The 12,803-nt window shown below is 40.2% G+C and overlaps 1 protein-coding gene across 1 annotated transcript in view; it reads right to left on the reverse strand.

Annotated features, from left to right (window-relative positions):
- ATP2B2 (ATPase plasma membrane Ca2+ transporting 2) overlaps positions 1 to 12,803 on the reverse strand; it is a 386,601-nt gene that overhangs the window by 338,481 nt on the left and 35,317 nt on the right.

Raw genomic sequence — 12,803 nt, forward strand, 5'->3', positions numbered from 1 at the left:
TTTAATGCTGCAGAGCAGAGGTGGAGCTGCTTTCCTATCATTACCCAAGCTAGAGGAGTGCATTTGTTTTATTTGTAAATTCTGCAAATAGTAAAATAATTCTGCTGGGCTGCATCCATAGGTACAATACTCACATCTCAGCTTTCACAGCAAGGTTGGCACAAATCTCTGCCTGCCCCTTTAGGTCAGTCTGTGGTGTTCTTTCCTTGGATTCTTGATCTCAACTCACAGGCCAAGAGACCAGAAAAAGTAAAATAAAGTATGAGGAACACTCAAGCTTCCAGGCTTGGCTCAATCTCTCAGCCTGTTAAGCAAAGCTGATACAAGTTCACATTTTATCCACAAACCGTTCCCCTTTCTCTTTCACACGTTCACTAAAAGTGAAAAAAAGCTATTAATGACTTCTGAGTGCTCCCAGTCAGACCAGGTTTCTCTGACCTCACAGAAGTGCCCTGTAGATTTACAGAATTATTGAGGCTGGGACAGACTGTTTCCATCTCCTGCAGTGAGCCAAGGAACGAGGCTAATGTGCAAAATGTACCTGGGAGTGTTGGGAAATGCAGAAAAAGCAACAATTTCTGCTGCCTCTGTGGCTCATACAACACATTGACCAGAACAAAATTACCCATGTCTAAGGACCAATTTCTAATTGAACTCTACAAATTCAGTAGAGTTCAATTCTCCAAATGTACAGTTTGGGGAACACCACCACGATCAAACCCTCCTCGGTTACCCAAAGTGAAAACCAGCCCCATTCCTGCCAGCAATGCCCATTAAAACTTGCAGGTCTGAGCCAAAAGCACCCTCCAAGCTCACTTGTAATTAAAAGTACATTTTCACCCCACATGCAATAAATAAGACTACTAAATTTGTGTCCCTTATGTTCTAGTAAGGGAAAAAAAATGCCCAAGTAGGAAATTACAAGGAATCAGTAAAAAGATGGGAGTGTAAGTCTTGAGGAAATATCACCTATATTGCAACCTCAGCTGGGTTTTTTTGGATTTTTTTGTTTGGTTTTTTTTTTTAATTCAGACAACTGCAAAATCTTTGTTTTAAATGGTACAGAGTCTGGCTTAAACACAACCTGTGTAACCTGAAAGTTGAGATGAATTGTTACTTGACTGACAAATATATTGCAAAATCTCTGTAAAAAATTATTAAAATAGCCCTGTTGGGAAATTTTCGTTCAACTTTCCATTTTATTTGTAGGCAAAATTTTATCTGCAGATAAGAAGGCACTTTTTGCAATTTTATGGGGTTTGGTACCTGATGTTCATAGGTCTCCAACACTGGAACAGAGAAAGTATCAGGAAGTTTTTGAGGCCAATATTGACGTCTTTGCAAAAGAGATTTTGGGAATTGTGGGAAAAGAGGAGCGTTTCCAAACAAAGAGAGTTTAAGAACAGCCATAAATAATTTGCTGTGAATAAAGGGAAAATAATCTATGTGTATATACACATACAAAATATTTAGACCATATGTACACAAGCACCCACAAACAATGATAACCAAAGCTTCAGGAAAGAAAGTAAAAGCTTTGTCTCAGAAAGGATGACTTGAAAAATAAAACTGCAATAAGCCCTTCACCCGCATATTTTATTAAACCACTCCAAAAAAACCCTTTTTTGTTTTTTTTAATTTTATATTCTAGTTAGGAAAGTCACACTGAAATTAATTCTGGTCTTTCAATATTCTCAAGAAGATCAGAAAATTTTGAAAAGGAATACCCAGAATAGCTGTTTCTGCTATTATTAGCTTTAACCAAAACAGGGAGTCTTTAAGGTTATGTGATTTGTAGGCCAATTAGGACAAGTTCAAATGAGAAATGTTATGGGACAGCAAATGCTTGAGAAGATTCATTTTGAATAATGATGACCACACACATCCAGCCCTGGGTTTTTTCAACACTAATTTTTTTCAATACTATTTTTTTCAATAATAATTACAGTTAAGAAATATTAACATCATTAACTAGGAGTAAATACAGCCCACACACACATCAGAAAGATTTTAACAGAATAGATAATTTCTATGGTTCTTACAGTGACGTCCCAGAGAGGTGAAAACCAAAGGAATCATAAAATTCCAACACCCTTTAGCTGAGCAGCAGATCCCTGATCTTTCCTCACAGAGAAATGAAAGGTTGTGTAAAGCAAGGAGACTCTGCCTTGCTCCAGAAGCACCTTGGAAAAGCTGCCCTCTTCCCTCAGAAAAGGCAGACGATAAAGAGCACTGGATATTATTTATATAAAATTACAGATAAACACTTAAAAACAGCTATAAATTTGCTTACTGAGTGATCTATCACTGTTTATCAATTATTTTTATTGCCCTCCTCCATCAGCACTCTTGGCAATTTATCTCTGACAATGTCTTTAGGAGGAATGTGACACTAGCAGGAACAGGTGGTAACTTAGATGGTGAACCTACCCCAAAATGTAATTTAGCCTGAAAAATCTCCCACACACCTTTATTATTACAGGGGGAAATGCCTCCTCCCAGAACACATGGACACGTGAAAATATTTCTGCCTCACAGGACTGATGTACATCAAATATATGGAAAGGATTTATTCCTTTCTGATACTTGTTGATATTTTGTACATTTAAATAGCTCTGAGATTGCTGGCAATTCCTATTTGTGTCCACAACAAACCCAGATTTATTTTTCATTTTTCTTCATTTGGTTCATTGGTTGGGGTTTTCTTTCCCAAACTGTTACCCTCCACCCTTGCCAGACACTAAATGCTGAATATTTCCTGAGCTCCCTCAGAAAACTGGAGGGAAAGCATTCCTTTGGAAAGCACTGAAAATTCCAAATGGGAAAAAAACCCTATAAATATCAAACAGTTCAAGATTGCTGCCTCAGAGAATTCCAAAGGACAAAGGCTATCCACTCACAGAAATGCATTTTTCACATATATTTTTAACCACTGCAAAGGGAAAGTCGCACATTTTATTTAACATTGAACTCTCAACTCTTAGAATTGAACCATGTAAAAAAAACCATAAATAGAGCTGAAATTGAGTCCTCCGTGTTTCAAGCATTGGTCTTCTCACTGCTTGCTATTCTCCAGGGGTGAGGATCAAGCACAGCACTCGAGCATCCATTGTCTGCAGGGTTTGTACAAGAATCTGCTGGGAACTGTTGCAGGTTTTACAAAAGCCTGAGGAGCACCAGGCAGCTCTCAGGGCGCTGCTCCCTCTCGGGAATGCCGAGATGTTGAGAGAACTACAATCCATCTGTGCCACCTGCCCACCCTCTTAACACCAAGGGCACATGTCCACGGAACTCACGTGTTTTCTTCGCGTTCCTAAGTTTGCCTTTAAGATAATTGGCTGAGAATGAAGTAAGAATTTTTTATTTGTTAACGTTTTGCCAATCGTCGCCTTTGTCACTGCTACAAACCAAAATCCCCAGGAATAACTCCAAATACTGGGCACTTGTTTGGTCTGTCCTCCTCCCTGTTCCTCTCTTTCTCCATGAGTCCCTTTCCTTTCGAGCAGGATAATGCTTAATTGAACAAGATCTCTGAAAATAGATTTTTCACTTGGTCCTAAAGCACAACATGCAAAGGCAAAAGGCCAAGTCACAGTCACATGAGAGATTTTAAATGTGAGTGTAGTAAACATAAGGGTAACTTGAAATAAATCGTTTACTTTGAGTCGTTAAGCTGTCTAATTAATTTTTGTTTGACATTATTAGTATATAGCAGCAAGCAGCCATTTAAGCAGCTGCTTAAACACATATCATACAAATATATGAGTGTAGGCTAATGGAAAGAATGGCATATTTATTTAGATTAAACATTCCTGAATGACTTAAATAAAAAAAAATGCTCAGATCACAAGAACTGTGTGGCTTTTGTGAAATATGCTGCAGAAAAACCTGGCTTGGCTGCTTTGCATGAGGGAGAGCAGCAAATGGAACATGGTGAGTCCAAGCAAGATTGTGAATTTGTTATAAGCTGTTAACAGACCTCATTTGAAAAGACTTACATTAAAAATAATTCCTCAGCTTGCTCCTTTTTTTAAGTACATAACCTTTTTTTATTACTCAGACTAATCTTCATCACCGAAAGGCATTGCAGTTTGCTTTGATGCTGTGTAATGCTGCTCCTTTCTGTTAAGTGGTACATAATTATATTCCTCCCCTTCCCCCAGCAGAGATCATAAATTTGTTATCTCCTGACAGCTTCAAACAATTCAGCTTCAAAATATGCAGGTGAGGCAGATGGGTGAGGAGTCATGTGAAGCTGTTAAGCTCTCAGTTGACAGAGGGGGTCTGAGTGTTATTTAGTGCTTAACTCCCAAGCTCTGAAGATCTGAGGAAAGTGTCAGAGCCACCTTTGGTTACTCCAATATCTGGAGACAATCCACTTAAATCTGAGGCAATATCTGCACTCAACCCTCTGACCTTTCAGAGCAGCAGCAGTGTGAACAGACTCAGAGAAACTTCACATGGATCTGCTGTCTCATCATGTTGGCTCATCTTGAGTTTTGAAAGTGAAATAATACAACTGTTGAAATGCAACGGCGCTTCTGAAATCTGCAGAGAACATTCTAGACCTGGGTAAAATCCAGAGCGTGCCTGAGGGTTTCCCACTGTGCCCAAGCAGAGCCTGTACAGGAAGGATCAGGGTGCCCAGATCTGTGGGACCTGGTTTTGTGCACCAGAACAAAAGACACAGAGGGAACAGAGGGCTCCCTCCTCAGGGAACATTCCCTTCCTTCCCTCAAAGCCCACCCCAAAATGATGGCAGCCAAAGGGGCCACGCAGGACGTGCCAGGTGAGGTTTGCTTGTCACAAGACACATTTTCTGAAAAATCCTTTCCTTAAGATTTTTTTCTCCTGAGAAACCTCAAGAACAAAATGTAAACAATGGTTATCTGCTGCTGTGGAATGCAACAGGTGGATCTGTGATTGGTCTCATGTGGTTGTTTCTAATTAATGGCCAATCACAGTCAGCTGGCTCAGACTCTCTGTCCGAGACACAAAACTTTGTTATCATTCTATTCTATTCTTAGCTAGCCTTCTGATGAAATCCTTTCTTCTATTCTTTTAGTGTAGTTTTAATATAATATATATCATAAAATAATAAATCAAGCCTTCTGAAACATGGAGTCAGATCCTCATCTCTTCCCTCATCCTGGGACCCCTGTGAACACGGTCACATTTGCTCACCTGGAAAAGCCAGGCTGGGAGGACCCCGAGTCCTTCCCCAGGGTTTGGAGCTGCCTGGAGCTGTGTCCTGGTCCTGGTCCCAGCCCTGCCCAGCCCAGACGTCCAAGTGCAGCTCCACTCTCACCTCTCCCCCAGCATCACCCCACTGAAATCCCCCTTGCAAACTTTACTGGGGATGACTTTTCCTGCTCTGCTTCTGGGAGTACAGGGAACAATCCTCATCCTCTTTTCAGAATCCTTTCTGAAAAGCAACATGTTCCCAGCTGATGGTTTTCCAATTCTCTCAGGGTTTTCTTCCTCACGGAGCACTTTCTCAAAATATTTAATTTTGAAAAAAAAAATTATCTTTTTTTTCCCCTTATCCAGCCTACTCACCACAATTTCTCCTTTGGTTTAACTTCTCTTTGACATTTTTTAAGTGCTCAAATTAGAATCTAAGTGGATCTCCAAGAGCTCTGATGGTGAGCTTAGAGCTGGTGCACATTACAAAGGTAACCCCAAACATCCCAGATTTAAAAAATCTGTAAAACACAATCCTGTCATGTTCAAAGTCTGCTAAAAAATCCTACACCCTGCTCTAACCCCAATTCCTTCCCACCTACTAAATTGTCTCTTATTTTAGGTTTTTACTTGTAATAGTAAATAATACATTTCCCTTTTTATTTGTTCTTCAATGGTTTTGATTAATTCCACACCTTTTTGTAAATATCAGCTTTAATCCCAGTACTGCCCTGCAAAATGTTTTTGAAATGCATTGATCCTGAAAGCACTAAACTTTGCACATGTTTTTGTATTGTAGAGCCAACCTGTTAATAAAGAAATGACACATAAGAATCAGGATCTGATGATATTCTTGAGTGACCCATTCCAAGGAGGGAATGAGTAACTGAGAACTCTGAATAGTCTTCTAAACTGGCCTAATTGTTTTGTAGTCATTTCACCTAAATCAGATTTTTCTTCTGAAAACATCCCAACAGATCATGTCAAGTGCCCTCCTGAAGCCACATTTGTGTGTCTCCCCTCTTTTGGTATCCCTTTTCAGGGCCATGCAGGAGGTGGGTTCTCAGTAAAACCTGACCACTCTTTAATGAAATCTGTTGAAAATCTATTCTGAATCTTTCCAAATACCCAGTTAGGCCCTCTTTACCCTCCTACAAAGCAAAGTAATATTGCTTCCCACCCACCCACAGCATCCAGCTCTCTGGGAATGCTTCCTCCTGACAAATCCTCTGTGTCAAAAGGCAGTAAATCATACATTGCTGTCAAGAATTCCTTAAATAGCACAGAACGTGTTCTCACTGTGCCTGACCAAGTGGAATTCATCTAAATCACCCAAATATTTTCTAGCATGTTCTTACCTTCAGGCATGCAGTACTATCTTGAAATTGCATCAAGCATCTGATTCTAGGTAATCTTTTTTGGATTGGTTAAGGAAATAGATACTCCATGCTTCAGCTTTGTCCAAATCATCGCTCCTTTCTTACACTCACCAGCAGAAAGAGAGACCTCCTTCTCCATGGGCCTAAAAACAGCAATCACTCTGCTTTGACCAGACAGTGCCCATGGAAAAAAATCCCAATTACCCTCTCCAGCCTTTTTAATTGGAGCACACTTTTCTCAAGTTAATTAACAGCTTGTAGGGAACCAAAACTGTTGAACCTAATTTTGAAGCAGATCACTATAACTCAGAGCAACACACACTGCCAGTTAAGTGCCTCTAATATGTTAATTTTGCCTTTTAGCTAACATTGTCTGCAGCTATTTACACTACACTGCCTGAATGAGATTTCAGTTTCTCCTTTTGACAAGCTAATACACACAGAGTTTCTAGAAATATCTGATTTATTTTCTTGAAGATCTTACAGTAATTTCCCATCAGCTCCGAATACAAATGGTCCCCAGCCACCTGTGTGAAAAAAACACACCCTTACTCAGGTATTTCTTAAAGTATCTTGAATTTATGAAGCCAGGACAAAAATTTCACAAATAACACAAGTTATTCACGGCCAACAGCAATAGAGAATTTCTTTTTCCTGAAATTCTTACAAGCTGAAAATTCAGGGACCTATGTATTGAAATTAATCAAGTTAATACTGTCAAAGTTCAGGAAGGTTTGTAATTATTTAGTGTGATGGGTCAGAACAATTCAAAATCTGTTTTTACCTGCTCATATCACTACTCTGTCGAAAAAATAAAACACATAAAAACACAGACAAAACCTTAAAATAATGCAGATGGTATTTACAGACCTTTTAATACCACAGAACTTATTCTTTGCTCAGACAAACTGCCCACCAGACAGAAATTCCAGGCAAGAGCACCATTGCAACACAGTTAATTCATTTAGAAAAGCAGCTCTGAGTGGAGCTCTCAGGGAGTTCCAGATCCAGGCTCTGAACTTTCCCAGCAGTGGGATGGAGCTGCAGCTCTCTGAGCAATGTTTGGCACTTCAAACAATCTCTTATCAGAGACAAAAATCAGGGATGTCTCTTTCCTGCCTGCCTTTTGCATCTGACTTCTGAATTTACAGCCTGGAGCCCTCTATCACTTTTACTTCAGTTACAAATCATTTCCTAAATGCTACAGAATAGTTTTAAATCCTGGCAATTTATCTTCATCTGAAGCCTCTCAGATCCTCCCCAGTGGAGGAAGGCTGGAGTCTCATTCTCAGCAAAACCAGAACCAGCAGAACTGTTGCTGTGCATGGAGCTGGAAATTCATCTGTTTTCACAAAAACCAGACAATTCAGACCATTATTTTTAAATTATCAGTCAATCCAAGGCAAACTGCTCTAGCACTGGCAGTGCAGTGTCAGCTCCTCTCTCAGGCCTCATCCTCCACTACAACATTAATTTGGTTCCAAAGGATTGGAGCTCAAGTGCCTCTTCCATGCTGTTCAATATTTAAAATACCAGGGTACACCCAGTTTTGGGAAATTTATTAAAATAAATATTATTTATTCTTTATGCCGAGTTTGGTACCCTGTCTTTAGATGGTTTGAATATCCACTCAGCCATCCACTGCTGGCTTCTTTGCTAAGGAATGAAACTGAGCTACAGTAACTCTCTTCAGTTGATCTGCAGTGAATATACCACATCTCTATAAAAACAGGGTCTTTAAAATGTGCAATTAAAAAATAATAATAATTTTAAAAACCTTGCCAGCATTTTTTTAATTTGTTGCAGAACTCATTCCAACTTCTGTGCACTAATAATGCATTCCCTGCACAGCAAAAAGTGATGTCCAACCTCAGCAGACTTTTTAAGAGGACAGCTTCAAATATGGAATCAGACTAACACTTAGCATTTAGTCAGACAAGAAAATCTCTTTTCAAAAGCATTATAAATCTCTTAGAGCACTTTAGTCTGTGCAGCTGGATTTCTATGGAGAAAGAAAGTCATTATTTATTAGCAAGTTAGATTATAATATATATAATTTGAATTACATTAAATTCCTCCCAATGTAAAATGGTTTTAAGAGACAGTATTTATCTAGAGTACATAAAGGAATAATCCATGGATTAATTCATGTTCTATGTGCCTTTTCTGGTCCCTTCTGGGTGGATATAGGAGCTGGTTTTAACCAATAACTAGCAGGAGTCACACAGAGAAAAATCCATTTGCTTAAGCTTCATATTCTGGAATTTGGTTTTTAAAAATGCCATATTTTGCTAAGGATGCTGCTGTGGAAGCCCTCAGGAGTTCTGGGTTTCTGCCTCCTGAAGGGATCAGTGCAAACACAGAGCACTCAGTGATGCGCAGGCGTTGCGGCAGCTCAGGAGCTCCCCGTGCCCCTGGTCCCCTGCACAGGGACAGAGGGGTGCCCTGTGCTAGCACTGCATCTTATCCAGGGTCAGAAGTGAAACCCCAGTGGGAAAAGCCACAGTTCCACTCTGTGACACTACAGAGGCTGAAAATAGAAACCCAAGGCATCATCACCACCCCAGGCAAACCAGGGAGAGGGATCAGCTCAGCGAGCCTGAGGACATGGGGCAGGCACAGTGAAATTGTGCTGCTCACAGCTTTGCTCCTTTCCATCAATCTTTATTTCCAGCTGCATGAAATCCCCAGAAGCACATAAAATATTTTAGGACTCTCTCCTCCAGACTGTCAGAAACAAGAGGAGAAAAGAGAAATGCCTCTAAACAGATTTTCAGGATAAAAACCATCAAATACATGATTGACTACAAACTATAATACTTTATGATCTTCCCCTACAGCTTCCCAGCAGGAGCTATGATAATGCTGTTTCCTTTTGAACTTCACTGGGTTGGAACCTCACAGTGAATGCAGCTGCAAGGGTTGGAAATACAAATCCATCCTCCCACCCCTGCATTACTCAACCTCAGTGGGGACAGAAATTCTTCCTCCCGGCCTTGAGGGTTGAGCAGCCACAACACCCCCAGGTTGTCTGCAAGGCTCTGTATGTGTGATTATCAGTTTGGTGTGGAGTTTATAACTCACAGGATAAGACTCCTGAACTCTGAGATAATCTGCAAAAGGGAAACCCAGAGCAAACAGAAAATAGATCTTATGGTTTCAATGGGAGCCTCAACAAATGGGCATTCCCCTTGAAGAGAAACCCACTGGAAATGAGGAAGCACATGAGAGAAGTGGTTCAACACACAGAAAGACGGGACAAAATCAATGCAGAAGATCAAAATCAATGAAGAAAATCATTGAGAACACCCAGTCTGACAGCAAAACCTCACGGTCATGTTTGGTGAAGATCTGGAGGATTCTGATTCTACTGATTCTTGCAATGAATAGAAAAACACTGAAAACACTGCTCTTACCAAATCTGAGCTGGAGCAGGAAAAAAAGAGAGACAGGAGAGAGGTGGGGAGGGATCCTGGCCTGATGCTATGAGCAGTTTGTACACAGCCCTGCCAGGTGTAAACTTCACTTGAGTTTAACCCTGACACTCAAAACACTTTTAACATTTCAGAGTTGCATTGAAATAAGCACAGACACAAAACTCAGTCAGAGGGTGCCCTCAGCTCCCCCAAAAATAATTAATAAACCTTCTGATGATGATTGCAAGGGATTTTAAATGGACAACAAAAAGTAATAAACTTGCAGGTATAGAACTGTCTCCAAAGAGAGCCAGTGCTGTGCCAAACTGTGAATCATTAGATTTGTTTAGGTCAGAAGGTCCTTTAACACCTCCATCTATGTTCTATTGTTGTTCAAATACAAATGCACAGGCATTGCAAGCCACAATATTCCCCATTTTATGCAAATAAAGAGATCAATGAAATTTGATACAGAAAACTTGAGAAAAATGGGCTTCCCCTTTTAGTGCCTGAACAAAGGTTTGGTGCCCAAGGACAGGAATCCCAATATTTACACCCTCAGTCCTTTAATAGCTGAGCATCAGGGAGAGATTTGAAGCTACAGTTCCCCCAAAAAAAGGGAACACTTAAATCTAATTTTGCCATATATAAGGACTTGAAAACCAAACCCTGCTCCCAAAAATCCGGCCAGAGATGTCCAGGAGAAACCAAGTTAGGCAGTCCAAGTTTGATTTAATAACAAACTGACTTCACAGAGCCCATTTCGCTTCACCATAATGTGGCAAAACTCAAAGATAAATTTGGATATTGTTAGCAAAAAGAATCTTAAAACCTGATGAAGAAAAAGCTAAAAATTCTTCTTTTCTTACAAAGTAAATGGGTTTTTTGTCCTCCTGAACCGGGCAAGTGCAGGCTGGATTACAGTTTTCTTCAGGTGGAGCGTGCAGAGAGCACAGACATCCCACAGTATTTGGGATTAATTCCCAGTGCTCCTGCAGCTGGCAGCGAAGCCAAGTGAGTGACAGCAGATGATGAGCAGTGAGAGGGTGAGGCAGGAGCAGGGGAAGCCAGGGATCACATTACACACATCCTGACAGCATCAAAGCATCAGGTGCAAACCTACACAAACACAAATTACACACAGAGCCTGGCACCACAGCCAAGCACGAGGCAAGTAAATATTTGACAATTTGAAATGACAGCCTGTGAAACAGAAAAGTGTCTGAACCAAACAGAGCAAAGCCCCTCTAATTTCATTGATAATGAAAGGAGAAAAAGCACTATTTAAATTACTGTAGGCAGAAATGGTTGCCACAATTTAAGTCCTGTAACCCTAATCCTTGCCAGAAGGCTGGCAAAAAAATTCTACATTCATGGTTTTCCAGATCAAATATTTCTGGCCTTTTACCCTGAAATATTTCAGTTCAATACCACCTAATTCCAAGCACTTTCAAAGCCCACAGTCTGTTTGTCCCAGCATGCAGTGACTTGAGCTTGTGATGGGAAATGGGTTCTGGCAAAAGCAAGAGGGGGATGGAGCACGAGGTGCCTTCACATTAATTCAGCGCTCGAAAATAATTGAGCCAAGCAGAACTCAAAGTAGAGAAGTTTCCTGCTGTCTCTTGATTGTGGGGGTAAGACCAGCAGACAATGATAGCAGTGCTTGAGCTGAGGTTATGAAATCCCACATGGATTAAGTACTAAACACACTTTTGGGAAGGGTAAGGAAGATTACAGGCACTTTTCTCACCTTTTCTTAAGGGAATTTGTTAATGCACAAAAGATAAGACAGTACTATGGAAATCTTAGCAAAACACAGTGCCAAGCATTAAAGTTTGTTAAATGGTGGGACATTTTTCAGAAGTTCAGGAAAAACTCTTCCCAAAATAGCTGATTTTGATGAACCACACAGAATTCCAGACATTCTCTTCAGCACCAATCCCATTTCAATCCCACTAAAGTGGTGGGAAACTCTCACATCACAAGCTGAATTATACAGAATTATTGAACTAACACACATTAAAGGAATGGACCCCAAAGCACAGTCTGGGTGAAGAGGCTCTATTTTCCCTCAGTGTAATTGGAAATACAAGCAAAGACACAATTATGTGCTTGTCAGCACCTCTCCAGGCAGAGGCATCACTCCCCATTGTTCACAGAAGGAGACCACCAGCAGCACCTGTAACCCTGTCACTGCTCATTCTGTCAAATCCAAGGGAATATTCTCCCAGAAACACCAGGCTCCTTCCAAGAATTACGGAATAATGGCAAGCCACTGATGCTCTGTGGAATGAGAAATAATTTCCAAAAGACAATGGGGAAAAATAGGACAGAGAAAAGCATCAAAGCCTTCACATCATCCCCTGCTTCCTGTTCAGTATTCACCACCCCAGGGTCCCTAAATGCTTATCAGAAATATGTACATCAAATTAGAACCTCCCATTAACACTTCATACCTGAGTGAAGCCAGCACACAAAATGCATTTTCATCTGTAAAAGGAGGAAAACTTCCTTCCATATTGCTGAAGAGGAGGTTGCAGCATCCTCCATATCCAAAAAAAACCTCATCTGAATTGTAACACAGAATTAAAACATTCTGTGGAAATGAATTTAAACCTCCTTTATTGAGTTTTAAATAAAATACCTGGGAAATATGCCAGGTCTTTAAAATATCTTACAATGTAAGAATGTGGGGCAAAACCAGACAGAAAAAAAATCATTTTAAAAAATGCTATTTTACAATCCTTTAAGAGAAGATTGGTGAAATTAAGTTTATCTGATGGAGCATGTTTTGCAGCTATTTGGTTTAGATGCTCTTAATTAA

This window comes from Camarhynchus parvulus, chromosome 12, assembly GCF_901933205.1.
Source record: "Camarhynchus parvulus chromosome 12, STF_HiC, whole genome shotgun sequence".
Classification (NCBI taxonomy): Eukaryota; Metazoa; Chordata; class Aves; order Passeriformes; family Thraupidae; genus Camarhynchus; species Camarhynchus parvulus.